Source organism: Triticum dicoccoides, chromosome 1A, assembly GCF_002162155.2.
Source record: "Triticum dicoccoides isolate Atlit2015 ecotype Zavitan chromosome 1A, WEW_v2.0, whole genome shotgun sequence".
In the NCBI taxonomy this organism is placed as follows: domain Eukaryota; kingdom Viridiplantae; phylum Streptophyta; class Magnoliopsida; order Poales; family Poaceae; genus Triticum; species Triticum dicoccoides.
In genome coordinates, this window is record NC_041380.1 from 338,731,859 (window position 1) to 338,754,841 (window position 22,983).

The window sequence follows — 22,983 nt, forward strand, 5'->3', positions numbered from 1 at the left end:
ACGATGAGAGTTTCTCACTCGTATCTATGCTTAAGTCTGTCTGAATCATGTTAGCAATTGCCGCATTTTATGAAATCTGGCAAATGGATAAACAAAACTACATTCCTTAATGGATTTATTAAAGAAGAGTTGTACATGATGCAACCAAAAGGTTTTGTCAATCCTAAAGGTACTAACAAAATATGCAAGCTCCAGCGATCCATCTATGGACTGGTGCAAGCATCTCGGAGTTGGAATATACGCTTTGATAAGTTGATCAAAGCATATAGTTTTATACAGACTTGCGGTGAAGCCTGTATTTACAAGAAAGTGAGTGGGAGCACCACCACATTTCTGATAAGTATATGTGTATGACATATTGTTGATCGGAAATAATGTAGAATTATTCTGCAAAGCATAAAGGAGTGTTTGAAAGGATTTTTTCAAAGAAAGACCTCTGTGAAGCTGCTTACATATTGAGCATCAAGATCTATAGAGATAGATCAAGACGCCTGATAAGTTTTTCAATGAGTACATACCTTGACAAGATTTTGAACAAAATGGAATAGTCAAAAAGGAGTTCTTGCCTATGTTACAAGGTGTGAAGTTGAGTAAGACACAAAACCCGACCACGGCAGAAGATAGAGAGAGAATGAAAGTCATTCCCTATGCCTCAGCCATAGGTTCTATAAAGTATGCCATGCTGTGTACCAGACCGATTGTATACCTTGCCCTGAGTTTGGCAAGGGAGTACAATAGTGATCTAGGAGTAGATCACTGGACATTGGTCAAAATTATCCTTAGTGGAATAAGGATATGTTTCTCGATTATGGAGGTGACAAAAGGTTCGTCCTAAAGGGTTACGTCGATGCAAGTTTTGACACTGATCTAGATGACTCAAAGTCTCAATCTGGATACATATTGAAAGTGGGAGCAATTAGCTAGAGTAGCTTAGTGCAGAGCATTGTTGACATAGAAATTTGCCAAATACTTATGGATCTGAATGTGGCAGACCCGTTGACTAAACTTCTCTCACAAGCAAAACATGATCACACCTTAGTACTCTTTGGGCGTTAATCACATAGCGATGTGAACTAGATTATTGAATCTAGTAATCCCTTTGGGTGTTGGTCACATGATGATGTGAACTATAGGTGTTAATCACATAGTGATGTGAACTATTAATGTTAAATCACATGGAGATGTGAACTAGATTATTGACTCTAGTGCAAGTGGGAGACTGAAGGAAATATGCCCTAGAGGCAATAATAAAGTTATTATTTATTTCCTTATATCATGATAAATGTTTATTATTCATGCTAGAATTGTATTAACTGGAAACATAATACATGTGTGAATACATAGACAAACAGAGTGTCACTAGTATGCCTCTACTTGACTAGCTCGTTGATCAAAGATGGTTATGTTTCCTAACCATAGACATGAGTTGTCATTCGATTAACGGGATCGCATCATTAGGAGAATGATGTGATTGACTTGACCCATTCCGTTAGCTTAGCACTTGATTTTAGTTTGTTGCTACTGCTTTCTTCATGACTTATACATGTTCCTATGACTACGAGATTATGCAACTCCCGTTTACCGGAGGAACACTTTGTGTGCTACCAAACGTCACAACGTAACTGGGTGATTATAAAGGTGCTCTACAGGTGTCTCCAAAGGTACATGTTGGGTTGGCATATTTCGAGATTAGGATTTGTCACTCCGATTGTCGGAGAGGTATCTCTGGGCCCTCTCGGTAATGCACATCACTTAAGCCTTGCAAGCAATGCAACTAGTAAGTTAGTTGCAAGATGATGTATTACAGAACGAGTAAAGAGACTTGCCGGTAACGAGATTGAACTAGGTATTGAGATACCGACGATCGAATCTCGGGCAAGTAACATACCGATGACAAAGGGAATAAAGTATGTTGTTATGCGGTCTGACCGATAAAGATCTTCATAGAATATGTAGGAGCCAATATGAGCATCCAGGTTCCGCTATTGGTTATTGATCAGAGACATGTCTCGGTCATGTCTACATTGTTCTCGAACCCGTAGGGTCCGCACGCTTAACGTTATGATGACAGTTTCATTATGAGTTTATATATTTTGATGTACCGAAGGTTGTTCGGAGTCCCGGATGTGATCACAGACTTGACGAGGAGTCTCGAAATGGTCGAGACATAAAGATCGATATATTGGACGACTATATTTGGACACCGGAAAGGTTCCGGGTGAGATTGGGACAATACCGGATCACTGTGAGGTTACCGGAACCCCCCCCGGGAGGTATATGGGCCTTATTGGGCCTTAGTGGAAAGGAGGGGATAGGAGCAAGGGAGGGGGAGCCCCCCCCCCAAGCCCACATCCGAATTGGGAGGGGGGCGGCCCCCCCTTTCCTTCCTCCCTCCTTCCTCTTCCTTCCCTCTCCTACTCCTAATAGGAAAAAGGGGAGTCCTACTCCCAGTGGGAGTTGGACTCCCCCCTGGGGCGCGCCACCCTCCTTGGCCGGCCCCCTTCTCCACTCCTTTATATACGGGGGCAGGGGGCACCCCATAGACAACAGTTGATCATTGATCTCTTAGCTGTGTGCGGTGCCCCCCTCCACCATAGTCCTCGATAATATTGTAGCGGTGCTTAGGCGAAGCCCTACGACGGTAAAACATCAAGATCGTCACCACGCCGTCATGCTGACGGAACTCATCCCCGACACTTTGCTGGATCGGAGTCCAGGGATCGTCATCGAGCTGAACGTGTGCTAGAACTCGGAGGTGCCGTAGTTTTGGTGCTTGATCGGTCGGGACGTGAAGACGTACGACTACATCAACCGCGTTGTGCTAACGCTTCCGCTTCCGGTCTACGAGGGTACGTAGACAACACTCTCCCCTCTCGTTGCTATGCATCACCATGATCTTGCATGTGCATAGGAATTTTTTTGAAATTACTACGTTCCCCAACAGAAGGGTCCACGAAGAAGCAACCTTGTCTATCCCACCATGGCCGTCGCCCACGAAGGACTTGCCTCACTAGCGGTAGATCTTCAAGAAGTAGGCGATCTCCTTGCCCTTACAAACTCCTTGGTTCAACTCCACAATCTTGTCAGAGGTTCCCAAGTGACACCTAGCCAATCTAGGAGACACCACTCTCCAAGAAGTAACAAATGGTGTGTTGATGATGAACTCCTTGCTCTTGTGCTTCAAATGATAGTCTCCCCAACACTCAACTCTCTCTCATAGGATATGGATCTGGTGGAAAGAATATTTGAGTGGAAAGCAACTTGGGGAAGGCCAGAGATCAAGATTCATATGGTAGGAATGGAATATCTTGGCCTCAACACAAATGTAGGTGGTTCTCTCTCAGAAAAGGTAAGTTGGAAGTGTAGGTTCATTCTGATGGCTCTCTCCACGAATGAAGAGGAGGTGGAGGGGTATATATATCCTCCACACAAAATCTAACCGTTACACACAACTTGCCAATCTCGGTGGGACTGAATTGATAAACTCGGTCGGACCGATTCAGCAAATCTAGTGACCGTTAGGATTTTCGGTGGGACCGACATGCAACCCAGTAGGACCGATATGATTAGGGTTAGGGCATAATGTAATCTTGGTGAGACCGATTACACAAACTCGGTGAGACCGATTTTCCTAATAAGCTAACCAGAGAGTTGGTCAGGTAAACTCGGTGGGACTGATTCGCTCATTTCGGTGAGACCGAAATGTTACTAAAGGGAAACAAAGAGTTTACATTGCAATCTTGGTGGGACCAATCGCTCATCTCGGTGAGACCGAAACGTTATGAAGGGAAACAGATAGATTACAATCCCATCTCGGTGAGACCGAGATCCCTATCGGTGAGACCGATTTGCCTAGGGTTTGTGGCAGTGGCTATGACATATGAACTCGGTGGCGCCGGATAGAAAGAATCGGTGGGGCCGAGTTTGACTTTTGGTTTAGGTCATATGTGGATGTGAGAAAGTAGTTGAGGGATTTGGAGCATATCACTAAGCATTTTGAGCAAGAGCCTCATTAAGCAACACCTCATCCCTCCTTGATAGTATTGGCTTTTCCTATAGACTCAATGTGATATTGGATCACTAAAATAGAAAATGTAGAGTCTTGAGCTTTGAGCTTGAGCCAATCCTTTTGTCCTTAGCATTTTGAGGGGTCCACTTTCCTCATCCATGCCATGCCAATCATTGAGCTTTCCTGAAATATTAATCTTGAAATAGCATTAGTTCAGTGAGCTATATGTTGTTAGGAATTACCAAAACCACCTAGGGATAGTTTCACTTTCAATCTCCCCCTTTTTGGTAATTGATGACAACATATAGATCAAAGCTTCGACAAATGATAATAAGAATGAAAAACATTGTCGCTTTGAGAAGTATGTGAAAAGCAAGAGCTCCCCCTAAATTTGTGCATAGTTTAAGATTTGCTTTGGACTGCAAATGCACAATGAGTTAGGATCATGGGTTACTCTTCCATGTCACATACATCTTGGTGGAGCGCTCAAAATGATAATAATTAAATACATGCACTTATCACCAAGCAAAGTGAATGATCATATGGGGATATAAAAGGATAATGTCATCCAACAAGCATTAAGGTAGCATATGATCAAACACATGATCATCCAAGTATCACAAAGAAGCATAAAGTATCTCAAACAAGCTAATAACAAAGTTCAACCACCAAACAATAAGAGAGAACAAAGAGCAACACTCTCTCTCGAAGCCTATGAACTATACATTTTCTCCCCCTTTGGCAACAAGTTACCAAAGAGTTCATAAAAATGCATAGTGCTAGATCGACTCTCAGGCTTGGTCTTCAAGTGGTGGTGTATATAAAACTCCAAGGATGAAGGCATCAATTGATGTAGATGGAGCTGGTGGAGTGGGTGCTGGAGCTGGTGGCACTGAAGCTGTAGCTGGTGCAGATGAAGTTGCTCTGGTGTCTGTAACTAGCACTGCAGCAGATCTCTGTCCTTTGGGCACTCTAGCAAAAGCATTAGTGGTAGACTTGCCCTTCTTCTCCTGCACTTCATCCTGAAGTTGCTCAACAACTGACTGTATATCTGTGACCTTCACGTCTAAATCATAGAACTTCTGCTCCATGATCCTCTCCAAGCTCTCCTGGTTTTGAGTCAGGGTGGCCAATCCCTTCTCAATCCTCAGAGTGGAGGCAATTGATAACCCACAAGTATAGGGGATCGCAACAGTTTTCGAGGGTAGAGTATTCAACCCAAATTTATTGATTCGACACAAGGGGAGCCAAAGAATATTCTCAGGTATTAGCAGCTGAGTTGTCAACTCAACCACACCTGGAAACTTAATATCTGCAGCAAAGTATTTAGTAGCAAAGTAATATGATAGTAGTGGTAACGGTAGCAAAAGGTAACAGTAGTAAAAGTAATGTTTTTGGTATTTTGTAGTGATGATAGCAATAGCAACGGGAAAGTAAATAAGCGAAGAACAATATATGGAAAGCTCGTAGGCAATGGATCGGTGATGGAGAATTATGCCGGATGCGGTTCATCATGTAACAGTCATAACCTAGGGTGACACAGAACTAGCTCAAGTTCATTGATATAATGTAGGCATGTATTCCGAATATAGTCATACGTGCTTATGGAAAAGAACTTGCATGACATCTTTTGTCCTACCCTCCTGTGGCAGCGGGGTCCTTACGGAAACTAAGGGATATTAAGGCCTCCTTTTAATAGAGTACCGGAACAAAGCATTAACACATAGTGAATACATGAACTCCTCAAACTACGGTCATCACCGGTAAGTATCCCGATTATTGTCACTTCGGGGTTAACGGATCATAACACATAATAGGTGACTATAGACTTGCAAGATAGGATCAAGAACACTCATATATTGATGAAAACATAATAGGTTCAGATCTGAAATCATGGCACTCGGGCCCTAGTGACAAGCATTAAGCATAGCAAAGTCATAGCAACATCAATCTCAGAACATAGTGGACACTAGGGATCAAACCCTAACAAAACTAACTCGATTACATGATAGATCCCATCCAACCCATCACCGTCCAGCAAGCCTACGATGGAATTACTCACGCACGGCGGTGAGCATCATGAAATTGGTGATGGAGGATGGTTGACGATGACGATGGCGACGGATTCCCCTCTCCGGAGCCCCGAACGGACTCCAGATCAGCCCTCCCTAGAGGTTTTAGGGCTTGGCGGCGGCTCCGTATTGTAAAACGCGATGATTTCTTCTCTTTGATTCTTTTCTCCCTGAAACTCAATATATGGAGGTGGAGTTGGAGTCGGAGAGGCAAGGGGGCCCACGAGGTAGGGGGCGCGCCCTACCTTCATATTTTGCAGGTATTTTTCTTATTTTTTGAAAAGTAGCTCTGTGGAGTTTCAGGTTATTCCGAGAACGTTTGCTCCTGCACATAAATAACACCATGGTAATTCTGCTGAAAACAACGTCAGTTCGGGTTAGTTCCATTCAAATCATGCAAGTTAGAGTCCAAAACAAGGGCAAAAGTGTTTGGAAAAGTAGATACGTTGGGGACGTATCAACTCCCCCAAGCTTAAACCTTTGCTTGTCCTCAAGCAATTCAGTTGATAAACTGAAAGTGATAAAGAAAAACTTTTACAAACTCTGTTTGCTCTTGTTGTTGTAAATATGTAAAGTCAACATTCAAGTTTTCAGCAAAGATTATAACTAACCATATTTGCAATAACGCATAGGTCTCAAGTTTACTCATATCAATAGCATAATCAACTAGGGAGCAATAATAATAAATCTCGGATGACAACACTTTCTCAAAACAATCATAATACAATATAACAAGGTGGTATCTCACTAGCCCTTTCTGAGACCGCAAAACATAAATGCAGAGTACCTTTAAAGACCAAGGACTGACTAGACATTGTAATTCATGGTAAAAGAGATCTAGTCAAGTCATACTCAATGTAAACTAACAGTAATGAATGAAAATGACAGCGGTGCTCTCCAACTGGTGCTTTTTTAATAAGAGGATGATGAGTCGGCATAAAGGTAAATAGATAGGCCCTTCACAGAGGGAAGCAGGGATTTGTAGAGGTGCCAGAGCTCGGTTTTGAAACAGATGTGAACAATATTTTGAGCGGTATACTTTCATTGTCAACATAACAACCAAGAGATGGCGATATCTTCCATGCTACACACATTATAGGCGGTTCCCAAACAGAATGGTAAAGTTTATACTCCTTCTTCCATCAACAAGCATCAATCTATGGCTTGCTCGAAACAACGAGTGCCTCCAACTAACAAGAGTCCCAGGGGGAGTCTTCTTTGTAATTATTTTGATTTATTTTGCATAAAGCATGGGACTGGGCATCCCGGTGACCATCCATTTATCTCATGAGTGAGGAGCAGAGTCCACTGCTCTTGAGAATAACTCGCCTAACATGGAAGATACAGACATCCCTAGTTGATACATGAGCTATTCGAGCATACAAAAATGGATATTTATTTGAAGGTTTAGAGTTTGGCACATACAAATTTACTTGGAACGGCAGGTAGATACCATATATAGGTAGGTATAGTGGACTCATGTGGAATAACTTTGGGGTTTAAGGAGTTCGGATGCACTAGCGGTATTCCCGCTTAGTATAGGTGAAGGCTAGCAAAAGACTGGGAAGCGACCAGCTAGAGAGCGACAACAGTCATGAACATGAATTAAAATTAATCAACACCGAATGCAAGCATGAGTAGGATATAATCCACCATGAACATAAATATCGTGAAAGCTATGTTGATTTTGTTTCAACTACATGGGTGAACATGTGCCAAGTCAAGTCATTAAATCATTCAGAGGAGGATACCACCCTATCATACCACATCATAACCATTTTAATAGCATGTTGGCACGCAAGGTAAACCATTATAACTCATAGCTAATCAAGCATGGCACAAGAAACTATGATCTCTAATTGTCATTGCAAACATGTTTATTCATAATAGGCTGAATCAGGAACGATGAACTAATCATATTTACAAAAACCAAAGAGGTCGAGTTCATACCAGCTTTTCTCATCTCAGCCAGTCCATCATATAACATCATAATTGCCTTTCACTTGCACGACCGAACGATGTGAATAATAATAATAGTGCACATGCATTGGACTAAGCTGGAATCTGCAGGCATTCAATAAACAGGAGAAGACAAGGCAATATGGGCTCTTTTGTCAGATCAACAATAATGCATATAAGAGCCACTTCAACGATTTAATTATGGTCTTCTCCCATCGACCCCCAAAGAAAATAAAAGAAATAAAACTATTTACACGGGAAAGCTCCCTACAAGCAAAAGAAGAACAGGAAATATTTTTGGGTTTTCCTTTTAATTACTACTACAAGCATGGAAAGTAAATTAATTAAAAGCTACAACTAATTTTTTGTTTTTTCTTAAGGTTAATTAAACACACAAGAAGAAAGCATAAAGAGGAAAATAAACTAGCATGGATGATGCAATGAAAAAGTATGAGCACTGACATCTAGCAATGAGTGTGTTAACATAAATGTAATGTCGATGGGAAATACGTACTCCCCCAAGCTTAGGCTTTTGGCCTAAGTTGGTCTATGTCCACGGCTGGCCTGGCGGATATCCATAATAGTAGCTGGGGTCATACTGCGATGAAGAAGAGGAAGACTCAGCTTGCCACTGGCTGACAATCATCTCCAGATCCCACTGATAATTAGACTGTCGTGGAGGATCAACTTGTGGTTCCGGCTCTGGCTCCTCAGCTGGTGCAGGCTTCCGGTAGGCGTGAACAGCCTTCAACGGAACAAGGTACGTGCCTACAAACAAATCAAACAAAGAAGGAGCAGGCAGGGTAATAGTCTTAGGATGATGTTTGTTAAAGAACAATTGATATTTAAGCTCTCCTTCCCTATTCTTAACAATAAAATCATGTGCCACCATACTTTTATAATCTAATTAAACACGAGGCAGCACTTTTTCTTCCTTCTCAGAATGCCTAATAGGCATGTTAAAATGTGCAGCTAGGCGTGAGGCATAGATGCCTCCAAAGATGGGGCCCTTGGTACGGTTCAGACTTAACTGTTTAGCAATAATGCCGCCCATACTAAAACTGTTATCACCGTATAAACCTTGGAGCAAAATAATAATATCAGGGATACTAAGGTTTCCACAGTTTCCGCCACCAATTAAGCAACGACTAGTAAATAATGCAAAGTAGTGTAAAACAGGAAAATGTATGCTAGTGATTCGTGCATCGGAAACCTTCCTTGTTTCCCCTACAGTGATAGTATCAATAAACCCCTCCACATCATCACGATGTGGTTCTTCTGTCTTGCCCTCAAAAGGGACTAAACAAATCCGACAAAAATCATAAAGCGACATCTCCTTATGCTCATCATATAAATGAAACTCCACTATAGGTGGTGAGTTCCTAGAATTAAAATGAAAGTTTTGCACAAAGGTATTTGTGAGTAAGAGATACTGATCGCATTGGTCGTGGAGGAAAGTGGTGAGGCCTGCATTATGAGCCAATTCATGAAAATCTTCATAAATCACGGCTGCTCTCAAGAAATCCTCAGAAGGCCATTCACATGCCCGAACCTCCGCGGTGCGAGGCAGATTGTACTTAGGCTTCGGTGCCTTTTCCTTCGAGCTTTGGCTCGATGAGTCCCTCAAAAGTCTCCTCATCATTTTCTGAAAAATTCTTAAATTTTTAGTAACTTCAAAATAAAAGGAAACCAAACTCAATAATATTGATAGCAACTACTCCTACAAGTGCCTAGGGCCTATACATGCATCAAAACTACTTGGAACCATATAAATTTGACATGTAAGCTCAAGAACATGGTCACCTAAGCAGCAAAAATTTGCAATGAATAAAGCACTAATACAAACACTAATTGGACCAATGGAGGAGTCACATACCAAGGAACAATCTCCCCAAGCAGTTTTGTGAGAGGTGCTTTGAGCAAGGAGATCGAAAATGGCAGCAAAACGAGCTTGGACTCGGGTTTGAGCTGGATATTCATGTTTGTGGGAGGAAGATGAAGTGTGTGGGTGCATGAATAAGTGGAGGAGGGCCACCGTGGGCCCACGATGCAGGGGGCGCGCCCTCCACCCTCGTGGGCAGGTGGTTGACCCCCCTAGTGTGTTCTCAGTTCCATAAATACTCAAATATTCTAGAAAAAATCATATTTAAATTTCAGGGCATTTGGAGAACTTTTATTTTCAAGGTATTTTTATATTGCACGGATAATCAGATAGCAGACAGAAAAATATTTATTTTTATTTTATTTAATATAAATAACAGAAAGTAAAAGTGGGGTATAGAAGGTTGTGCCTTCTAGTTTCATCCATCTCATGATCATCAAAAGGAATCCACTAACAAGGTTGATCAAGTCTTGTTAATGAACTCATTCCGAATAACATGGAACCGGAGAAATTTCGAATAACACTATGTTACCTCAACGGGGATATGCACATCCCCAATAATAAGAATATCATATTTCTTCTTGAGAGTAGGAAGAGGAAATTCAAAACCTCCAAATATAATCGATGGCATTTTTCCAATAGAGTTGATACTACGAACTTGAGGTTGTTTCCTTGGAAAGTGTACCGTATGCTCGTTACCATTAACATGAAAAGTGACATTGCCTTTAGTGCAATAAATAACAGCCCCTGCAGCATTCAAAAAGGGTCTTCCAAGAATAATAGACATACTATCGTCCTCGGGAATATCAAGAATAACAAAGTCCGTTAAAATAGTAACGTTTGCAACTACGACAACAGGCACATCCTCACAAATACCGACAGGTATAGCAGTTGATTTATCAGCCATTTGCAAAGATATTTCAGTAGGTGTCAACTTATTCAAATCAAGTCTACGATATAAAGAGAGAGGCATAACACTAACACCAGCTCCAAGATCACATAAAGCAGTTTTAACATAGTTTCTTTTAATGGAGCATGGTATAGTGGGTACTCCTGGATCTCCAAGTTTCTTTGGTATTCCAGCCTTAAAAGTATAATTAGCAAGCATGGTGGAAATTTCAGCTTTTGGTATCTTTCTTTTATTTGTAATAATATCTTTCATGTACTTAGCATAAGGATTGGTTTTAAGCATATCAGTTAATCGCATACACAAAAAGATAGGTCTAATCATTTCAGCAAAGCGATCAAAATCCTCATCATCCTTTTTCTTGGATGGTTTGGGAGGAAAAGGCATGGGTTTCTGAACCCATGGTTCTCTTTCTTTACCATGTTTCTTAGCAACAAAATCTTTCTTATCATAACGTTGATGTGGGTTATCAAGATCAACAGCAGGTTCAATTTCTATATCATTATCATTACTAGGTTGGGCATCATTATGAACATTATCATTAACATTACCACTAGTTTCAGGTTCATTACCAGATTGAGTTTCAGCATCAGAAATAGAAATATCATTTGGATTCTCAGGTGTTTCAACAATAGGTTCACTAGAAGCATGCAAAGTCCTATCATTTTTCTTTTTGTTCTTTTTAGAAGAACTAGGTGCATCTATATTATTTCTCTGAGAATCTTGCTCAATTATCTTAGGGTGGCCTTCAGGATACAAAGGTTCCTGAGTCATTCTACCAGTTCTAGTAGCCACTCTAACAGCATTATCATTATTTTTACTATTCAATTCATTGAGCAAATCATTTTGAGCTTTAAGTACTTGTTCTACTTGAGTGGTAACCATAGAAGCATGTTTACTAATAAGTTTAAGTTCACCTTTAACATTAGCCATATAATCACCCAAGTGTTCAAGCATATTTGAATTGTATTTCAATTTTCTACCAAGATAAGCATTAAAATCTTCTTGCTTAGCCATAAATTTATCAAACTCATCTAAGCATGGGCTAGCAAATTTAGTAAACAGGATTACAGCTTTATCATATCTATAGAGAGAATTTACCTTTACTACCTATGTCGGGTTATCAAGACCATGAGTTTCTTCAATAGGTAATGAATTAAGATTATATGTTTCTTCAACAGGCGGTAAATTAAGACCATGTATTTCTTCAATAGGAGGTAAATTCTTAACATCTTCAACTTTAATACCTTTTTCTTTCATTGATTTCTTTGCCTCTTGCATATCTTCATGACTGAGAAATAGAATACCCCTCTTCTTCAGACTTGGTTTAGGAATAGGCTCCGGAGGTGTCCAATTATTTTCATTTGTCAACATATTATTCAATAGAATTTCAGCTTCATCCGGTGTTCTTTCCCTGAAAACAGAACCAGCACAACTAACCAGGTAATCTCTGGAGGCATTGGTAAGTCCATTATAAAAGATATCAAGTATTTCATTTTTCTTAAGAGGATGATCAGGCAAAGCATTAAGTAATTGGAGAAGCCTCCCCCAATCTTGTGGGAGACTCTCTTCTTCAATTTGCACAAAATTATATATATCCCTTAAAGCAGCTTGTTTCTTATGAGCAGGGAAATATTTAGCAGAGAAGTAATAAATCATATCATGGGGACTACGCACACAACCAGAAGAGAATTAAACCATATCTTAACATCACCCTTTAATGAGAACGAAAATATTTTAAGGATATAAAAGTAACGAGTTCTCTCATCTTTAGTAAATAGGGTAGCTATATCATTTAATTTAGTAAGATGTGCCACAACAGTTTCAGATTCATAACCATGAAAAGGATCAGATTCAACCAAAGTAACTATATCAGGATCAACAGAGAATTCATAATCCTTATCAGTAACAAAGATAGGTGAAGTAGCAAAAGCAGGGTCAGGTTTCATTCTAGCATTTAGAGATTGCTTACTCCATTTAGCTAATAATCTTTTGAGTTCAGTTCTATTTTGGCACGCTAAAATAGCTAAAGAAGCTTCTTGATCAAAGACATAACCCTTAGGAATAACAAGTGATTCTTCATAATCACTTTCATCATTATCATCAGATTCAATATTTTCAATCTCTCTAGCCCTAGCAAGTTGTTCATCAAGAAAATCACTAAGTGGCACAGTAGTATTGTAGCGACCCGACCCGAATGGATCAAGTCTACCGTGCTCCGGTGTCATCCCTGGATCAGTAATGCTGACACCACACAGTACATCGAAGGATTTATAGCAGAGTGGCAATCACACACTTATTACATCGTTGTCTCAAAGAGAACTTATTACAATAAATATGGCTTAAGGCCATCTAATAACGATAACAGCGGAAGACTCGGAAGATAAATGGGTCCATCAACTCCAACGGCATCACTGAGTATAGAACCACGACCTAAAAGCACCTTACTCGTCGTCTGAAAAGTCTGCAACATGAGAAGTTGCAGCCCGAGAATGGGTCAGCACATGGAATATGCTGGCAATGTAACACATAGAGAGTAATGGAATGAAACAGCTATACTATATGCATATATGGCTGGTGGAAAGCTCTATGGTTACAATTTTGCGTAACGCCAGTTTTTCCCTACTGCAAAGGAATAAATTTATTTAACTATTAGAGTAGTTGTTAAACATCGAGAATGGTTGACAGCATTCCGATCCCAATTAAGTGAACAATTAAAACCCAACAACATTAATTAGAAGGAAAGTGATGAGATTCACATGATATTCAAGTACTAGATACTCAAGTTGTCCATAACCAGGGACACGGCTAATCATGATTAGTTTGTACACTCTACAGAGGTTTGCGCACTTTTCCCCACAAGACTCGATCACCTCCGTTTGGTTTCTCGCACTACATGGTGTTTGAGAAGACGGATGACCGAGACACGGTCTTTCAGAAGTGCTAGCACCTTACATGTGGAGAGACCGTACCTCCTACATCCCCTACATCTGCTAGTCTACCCGTAAGAGTTCGCACGACTTAATCAACTATGCCAGAGCCCATAATGGCTTGTGACTGCACACAGAAGTTACTAGCATGAATGATCTTATGATCCCTTTGAGCCTGGGTGGCGGTCCGAAATAAAAACAGGCAAGTCCTGATAGACATCAGGTGCCTCAATCCACCCAGATGTGTGTTTAAGTTGCCACCTTAGATAAACCATTAATTAACAATACTCACATCTGTCATGGATATCACTCAGCCAATCCACGTCTACTAGCATAGCATGGCATAATAAGCAAACGTAGAAGTAACTCCCAAAGGTTTCATAATAATACAGGTAATAGGTACTACCTCATCTACCTCCCATCCCATAATTTAATTAGATCCTAATCATGCAATGTGAGAGGATTGATCTAATGCAATAAAACATGGGTTGTAGAAAAGGTATGATCAGAGTGTTACTTGCCTTGCTGATGATCCGCGAGACCTAGGGTTTCGAAGTAACAAGCGGCGCAATCCGGGTGATCTATCACAGACAAACAACAAGCACACAATAAGTACTCATCTAATACACAGGTAAAACTAGAACAAGAGAACGAACCAGAAAGTTCAACTTAAGAACTCCGGTTGCAAAGAAAGAAAGAACCGAACAGACGACGGAAAAACAAACGGCGGAAGAAAACAACTTGGTTCTAGCAAGTTGAAACTAGGTCAAATTTTACCGTAGCAAAAACTTGTTTAAGTTGATTAGACGGAACAGCGGTTTCGAGACGAAACTCCAGGCGCTTGAATCACCTGATTCCGATAAACGAGCGAGAAGAAAGACTAGAACGAAGATCGGATCTGAGATCACGATCGCGGAATAAATCCGACGAAAAGAAAGAGATGAACGGTTAAACGAAAGGGCGTGGTTAACCGGGAAAAATCGGTGATCACGTTCGTTGATACGAACGGTCCGAAAGAAGAATGAAAACCGATCTAGGGTTTTCGGAAAAGAAACCGAAAAGAAAAACCGGAAAGAAAACGGAAAAAAAATGGAACGGTTCTTTTAAGAAAAACCGAACCGGGGAAAGAAAAAGAGGCGCGGCGCGGCTACCTCGGGAGGCGGGGCTCCGGGCAGCGGCTTAGGGCGGCGGCGGCGGCTTAAGGCAGCGGCGGCGGCGCTAGGCGGCGGCGGCGGCTATAGGCGGCGGCGGCTTGGGGTGGAGAGAGGGGGGGTGTTGGGTATTTATATAGGAGGGGGGTGTTGCTTGGGGGAGGGGGCAAGAAAGAGGGGGAGGGGCGGCGGCGGCCTGGAGTCCTCCCAGGACTCGGGCGAGGCGGCGGGGCTGGCGCGCGCGGCTGGGCCGGCCTTGGCCCAGGCGGCTGGGCCTGCGTCCCTTCTTTTTTTTAAACGGTTACGCACGCAGAAAAACAAAAGAAAAACTATCTAAACGAACTCCGAAAAATCTAAAGTAAATTTTCCCCGACTCCTAAAAATGAGCCGAACAAAATGAACTTTACTCCGGACCTAGAATGCAATTTTTGAAAACATGCATTTTTCCCTATCCAAATAAAAAGCAAACAAAACTCCGGCAAAACCGAAATTTGATTTATTCATTAGATCTTTATTTTTCCTAACTTTGGGAAACTCATATTATTCCCTCTCTCATTTTTTTGATATTGGAAAAATAATTGAAGATGAAATAAATAAATCAAATGATCCTCTTTTCCAAAATTTGAGAGAACTCAAATATGAAAATAACGAAATCTCCAACTCTCTCGGTGGGTCCTTGAGTTGCGTGAAATTTCTAGGATCAACCAAAATGCATGAAAATATGATATGCATGATGATCTAGTGTATAACATTCCAAATTACAAATTTGGGATGTTACAAACCTACCCCCCTTAAGATGAATCTCGCCCTCGAGATTCGGGTTGGCTAGAAAATAGGTGAGGGCGGTCCTTGAGCAAATCTTCTTCTCTTTCCCAGGTGGCTTCATCCTCTGAGTGGTGGTTCCACTGAACTTTGCAAAACTTGATAACCTTGCTGCGGGTAACTCTGCTGGCATAATCAAGAATCTTAACTGGCTTCTCCTCATATGTTAAGTCACCCTCCAGCTGAATCGCTTCAAGAGGTACTGTATCTCTTAGAGGTACCTCCGCCATCTCGGCATGACATTTCTTCAGCTGAGAAACATGGAATACATCATGAACTCCTGACAGCTCCTCTGGTAATTCCAACTTATAAGCGACTTCTCCCATACGTTGCAAGATCTTATATGGTCCAACGAAACGCGGTGCTAACTTTCCCTTAACTCCAAAGCGCTTAACTCCTCGAAGTGGGGATACTCGGAGATAAACCCTGTCTCCGGTTTCGTAAACTGTCTCCTTGCGTTTAGAATCTGCGTAGCTCTTCTGCCTGGACTGGGCTACCTTGAGCCTATCGCGAATCAACTTAACTTTCCGTTCAGACTCCTTAATCAAATCTGGTCCAACGAATTGACGGTCTCCAACTTCGTCCCATGACAACGGTGTCCTGCACCTCCTTCCATATAAAGCTTCGAAAGGTGCCATCTTCAAACTGGTTTGGTAACTGTTGTTATAAGAAAACTCCGCATACAGCAAGTTATCGTCCCAGCTAGATCCATAATCTAGTGCACAAGCTCTCAGCATATCTTCCAAAATCTGATTGACTCTCTCGGTCTGTCCATCTGTCTGCAGATGAAAAGCTGTGCTGAACTCTAGTCTGGTTCCTAAAGTTTCATGCAACTAATTCCAAAATTTTGAGGTAAATTGAGTTCCTCTATCTGATACGATACTCCTTGGAACTCCATGCAAACAAATGATCCTAGTCATGTATATCTTTGCCAACTTAGCACTGGTGTAAGTGGTCTTAACTGGAATAAAATGTGCTACCTTCGTCAAACGATCAACTACTACCCATATCGAGTCATAGCCTGATTTTGTCCTGGGTAGTCCTGTGATAAAATCCATGCCTATCTTATCCCACTTCCATTCGGGTATCGGCAATGGTTGTAACAATCCTGCTGGCTTCTGATGCTCTGCCTTTACTCTCTGACATGCGTCACAAACTGCTACATATGCTGCAATATCCTTCTTCAATCCGGTCCACTAGAATGTTTCCTTCAAATCCAAATACATCTTGGTATTCCCTGGGTGAATCGAATACGGTGAATCATGTGCCTCTTGCAAAATCAACTTCCTGATCTCCGGGTCATTTGGCACATAAACACGGTCCTCAAACCATAAAGTATCGTGCTCATCCTCACGAAATCCCTTTGCTTTTCCTTCGCTCAATTTCTCTTTTATAGCAGCAATCTCCTTGTCAGATTTCTGAGCTTCTCTGATCTTATCCATCAATGTTGACTGAATCTCCAATGTTGCTACATAGCCTCTCGGAACTATTTCCAAACATAGCTCACGAAGGTTTTCTGCTAACTCCTTTGGTACTTCTCCCGTCACTAGGGTGTTGACATGGCTCTTACGGCTCAATGCGTCAGCTACCACATTAGCTTTTCCGGGATGGTAATGCAATCTCATATCATAATCCTTGATGAGCTCCAACCATCTCCTCTGTCTGAGGTTCAACTCCTTCTGCGTGAAAATGTACTTCAAACTCTTGTGATCCGTGTACACCTCACAATGATTTCCAATGAGGAAATGTCTCCACGTCTTCAATGTATGCACTACGGCTGCTAACTCCAAATCATGCGTGGCATAATTCAACTCATGAGGCTTCAGTTGCCGTGAAGCATACGAAACAACTCTCCCCTCCTGCATAAGCACTGCTCCAAGTCCTCGACGTGAAGCGTCGCAATACACCTCATAATCCTTGGTCTGATCTGGCAAAATCAATACTGGTGAGGTAACCAAGCGTTTCTTCAATTCCTGGAAACTAGCCTCACACTCCTCAGTCCAATTGAACTTAGTATCCTTCTTCAGCAACTCCGTCATAGGCTTCGCAATCTTTGAAAAGTTCTCAATGAACCTCCGGTAGTATCCTGCGAGTCCAAGAAAACTCCGGATCTCTCCAACTGTCGTTGGTGTTTCCCATTCGGTTACGGTCTCAACCTTTGTGGGGTCAACTGCTATACCTTCTTCGGATATAACATGTCCAAGAAATCCAACTTCCTTTAACCAAAACTCACATTTGCTGAATTTGGCATATAACTGATGTTCCCTTAGTTTCTCCAAAACCAAACGCAAATGTTCCTTATGCTCCTCTTCATTCTTTGAATAAATCAAAATGTCATCAATGAACACTACGACGAACATATCCAAAAACTCCATAAATACCTTGTTCATCAGGTTCATAAAATAGGCAGGTGCGTTAGTCAGTCCAAATGACATAACGGTATACTCATACAGTCCATATCTTGTGGTGAATGCTGTTTTAGGTATGTCCTGCTCTCGAATCTTCAACTGATGGTACCCTGATCGCAAATCGATCTTGGAAAACACTTTAGCTCCTTGCAACCGATCAAACAGATCGTTGATCATTGGCAGTGGGTACTTATTCTTGATGGTTACTTCATTCAATCCCCGATAATCTACAACCATCCTTAATGATCCATCCTTCTTTTCTACTAGAAGTACGGGTGATCCCCAAGGCGAAGAACTTGGGCGAATGTAACCTTTATCCAATAACTCCTTAATCTGATTCTTAATTTCCACCAAATCCTTTGCTGGCATCCGGTACGGTCGCTTCGATATTGGGCCTGTACCTGGCAATAACTCAATCAAAAACTCAATGTCTCTATCCGGTGGCATGCCTGGCAATTCCTCAGAAAATACATCAGGAAAATCCTTCACCACTGGTACTTCCTCTTGCACAACTCCTGTTAGGCAGTTTACTTGTGTCCTGTTTGGCACATGCCAGGATACATACTTGATCCTTCTTCCTTCTGGTGTGGTAAGCAAAATTGACTTACTAGCACACTCAATATTCCCTTCATACTTTGATAACCAATCCATGCCTAATATCACATCCAATCCTTTTGATTCCAATACTATTAGGTCTGAGGGAAAAACATAGTTTCCAATCCTTAATGGTAACCGATCACACCATCGTCTAGCCATAAACTCCGCTCCTGGTGAGCTTACTAACATGGGTGACCTAAGGGCTTGGGTTGGCAGGTTATATTTATCCACAAATTCCCTTGATATGTATGAATGCGACACACCAGTGTCAAAAAGAACAAGTGCAGTAAATGACTTAACCAGAAACTTACCGATTACTGCATCAGGCTGATCTTCAACCTCCTCCACATTAACGTGGTTCACCTGTCCCCTATTGAAAGGGCTCGGCTTCTTCCCAGAGCTTCCATTGCCATTTCCATTCTGGCCTTCAGGACATTCATTGGCATAATGTCCGGTCTTGGAACACTTGAAACAGGTGACTTGACTCAGATCTCTCTTGGTTGGGGTCGATGGGGTGGTACGGTTCTGGCCGTTGCTTCCTCCATTCCCATTACCATTCTTGTGGCCATTATGGTTGTGCGAGCTACCTCCTCCATGGGTGTGCTGAAACTGAAATCCCGGTTTAGGGGTAAAACGGGGCTTCTGCTGGGCTCCAGAGTTATACTTCCCCTGTCCATACTTCCTCTTACGGTTCTCAATCTGCTGTTGCTTTCCTTCAATCATGATGGCACGATCTACCAACTCCTGGTAGTTGTTGAAACTTGCTACCATCAATTTCATGCTTAGTTCATCATTCAGTCCTTCCAGAAACTTCTCCTGCTTAGCTGCATCCGTAGCAACGTCATCTGGGGCATAACGTGCTAACTTGCTGAAGTCGTCAACGTACTGGCCAACTGTCCTTCCTCCTTGGCGTAAGTTGCGAAACTCACGCTTCTTCATGGCCATAGCTCCTGCTGAAACATGGGCAGTGCGGAAAGCTTGCTGAAACTGATCCCATGTGACAGTGTCAACTGGGTAAATGGCTGTGAAATTCTCCCACCATGCTGCCGCGGGTCCGTCAAGCTGATGTGCGGCAAACTTCACTTTCTCACCATCTATGCATCCTGCAGTGGTCAACTCCCTTCCTATCTTGCGGAGCCAATCGTCTGCTACTATTGGCTCGGTGCTACTGGAAAACACCGGCGGATTCAGCCTAAGAAAACGGGCTAAGTGGTTAACAGGTGGCGGTGGTGGTGGTGGGTTGTTGTTGTTGTTGTTCTGCTGGTTCTAGACTAACATCTGCATCAATTGATTCTGCTGCTGGATCAACTGAGTGAGCTCCGGTGGGAATCCATTGTCACGTATCGGAGGCATCTGAGGGTTTAGAAAAGACGAGAATTAAGAATAGAGTGAGGTCTAAAGGGAAAACACTACCCCAATGCACATGAGCAAATGCACACAAAATCACTTCATTCAATCAAACAAGGGCTTACAGTCGGTCTAACTATCGCAAAAGTGCTTGAACTATTGTGTTTACATGGGGGAATACTACTACTATCTGGTGGTCATCTAGAAATTTGAACCGGTGGAAGACTCCATGATATCTGCTCCAGCTTCGTCTTCAAAGTCGGGTTCACTTGGATCCGAATCGGTGTCATCGATGATGATGTAGTTGTCCGGACATGCGACGTACTCGTCTTCCTCCTTGGATGCTAACTTCCTCTTGAGTTCTTCAATCTCCTGCTTAACATCGCCATTGTGTCTCGCTAGAGCTACGATCTCGTCCATGTAGTCCTTGCGTGTAGACTTCAGTTCTCCTTCTAGCTCGATGATCCTTGCCTTTGCATTCTTCAACTCTATCATATCATTGCACATCTGGTTCTCATGGCCTCGAATGTGCTGGTTTAACTCCTGGATGAAAGATGCAATGGATCTATCCTTCTTGGTGCTGACTAACTCCCATTGTTCATCTCGGCGTCCGCAAATCTGGAAGATAGTGTCCTTGAGGTCTTCTTGATAAACTTCTCCAATGCGTCCCATGGTGATATGAGCTGCCATGCTCCTTCCCAGACTCCAGGTTGGTGCATTGAAAACACTATCTATGGGCTTCGTGATTGGTGCGAATGTCCTTCCCGGAACGTGAGCTTGAATCTTCCAGCGCTCCTCTTCAGGCAGAGTGGCGTTGAAGGTTCCCGTGAAGCTTGGTAATCCAATGTTCAGGTACTTGGTGACTTCCTTCAAGTGAAATCCAAATGGTGTGCCTTCATCCGGTTGAGCGTACTTAATCTTCGCGTTCGTCATCCTAAAAGAGTAGAAAAGATGAGGAGTTAGAAAATGAGAAGAGAATGGTGATCTATGGCTTTAACTTAGTGGTCGTGTCCTACAGTCAGCGTGTGCTCTGATACCATCTCTGTAGCGACCCAACCCAAATGGATCAAGTCTACTGTGCTCCGATGTCATCCCTGGATCAGTAATGCTGACACCACACAGTACATCGAAGGATTTATAGCAGAGTGGCAATCACACACTTATTACATCGTTGTCTCAAAGAGAACTTATTACAATAAATATGGCTTAAGGCCATCTAATAACGATAACAGCGGAAGACTCGGAAGATAAATGGGTCCATCAACTCCAACGGCATCACTGAGTATAGAACCACGACCTAAAAGCACCTTACTCGTCGTCTGAAAAGTCTGCAACATGAGAAGTTGCAGCCCGAGAACGGGTCAGCACATGGAATATGCTGGCAATGTAACACATAGAGAGTAATGGAATGAAACAGCTATACTATATGCATATATGGCTGGTGGAAAGCCCTATGGTTACAATTTTGCGTAAAGCCAGTTTTTCCCTACTGCAAAGGAATAAATTTATTTAACTATCAGGGTAGTTGTTAAACATCGAGAATGGTTGACAGCATTCCGATCCCAATTAAGTGAACAATTAAAACCCAACAACATTAATTAGAAGGAAAGTGATGAGATTCACATGATATTCAAGTACTAGATACTCAAGTTGTCCATAACCAGGGACACGGCTAATCATGATTAGTTTGTACACTCTGCAGAGGTTTGCGCACTTTTCCCCACAAGACTCGATCGCCTCCGTTTGGTTTCTCGCACTACATGGTGTTTGAGAAGACGGATGACCGAGACACAGTCTTTCAGAAGTGCTAGCACCTTACATGTGGATAGACCGTACCTCCTACATCCCCTACATCTGCTAGTCTACCCATAAGAGTTCGCACGACTTAATCAACTATGCCAGAGCCCATAATGGCTTGTGGCTGCACACAAAAGTTACTAGCATGAATGATCTTATGATCCCTTTGAGCCTGGGTGGCGGTCCGAAATAAAAACAGGCAAGTCCTGATAGACATCAGGTGCCTCAATCCACCCAGATGTGTGTTTAAGTTGCCACCTTAGATAAACCATTAATTAACAATACTCACATCTGTCATGGATATCACTCAGCCAATCCACGTCTACTAGCATAGCATGGCATAATAAGCAAACGTAGAAGTAACTCCCAAAGGTTTCATAATAATACAGGTAATAGGTACTACCTCATCTACCTCCCATCCCACAATTTAATTAGATCCTAATCATGCAATGTGAGAGGATTGATCTAATGCAATAAAACATGGGTTGTAGAAAAGGTATGATCAAAGTGTTACTTGACTTGCTGATGATCCGCGAGACCTAGGGTTTCGAAGTAACAAGCGGCGCAATCCGGGTGATCATCACAGACAAACAACAAGCACACAATAAGTACTCATCTAATGCACAGGTAAAACTCGAACAAGAGAACGAACCAGAAAGTTCAACTTAAGAACTCCGGTTGCAAAGAAAGAAAGAACCGAACAGACGACGGAAAAACAAACGGCGGAAGAAAACAACTTGGTTCTAGCAAGTTGAAACTAGGTCAAATTTTACCGTAGCAAAAACTTGTTTAAGTTGATTAGACGGAACGGCGGTTTCGAGACGAAACTCCAGGCGCTTGAATCACCTGATTCCGATAAACGAGCGAGAAGAAAGACTAGAACGAAGATCGGATCTGAGATCACGATCGCGGAATAAATCCGACGAAAAGAAAGAGATGAACGGTTAGACGAACGGGCGTCGTTAACCGGGAAAAATCGGTGATCACGTTCGTTGAGACGAACGGTCCGAAAGAAGAATGAAAACCGATCTAGGGTTTTCGGAAAAGAAACCGAAAAGAAAAACCGGAAAGAAAACGGAAAAAACGGAACGGTTCTTTTAAG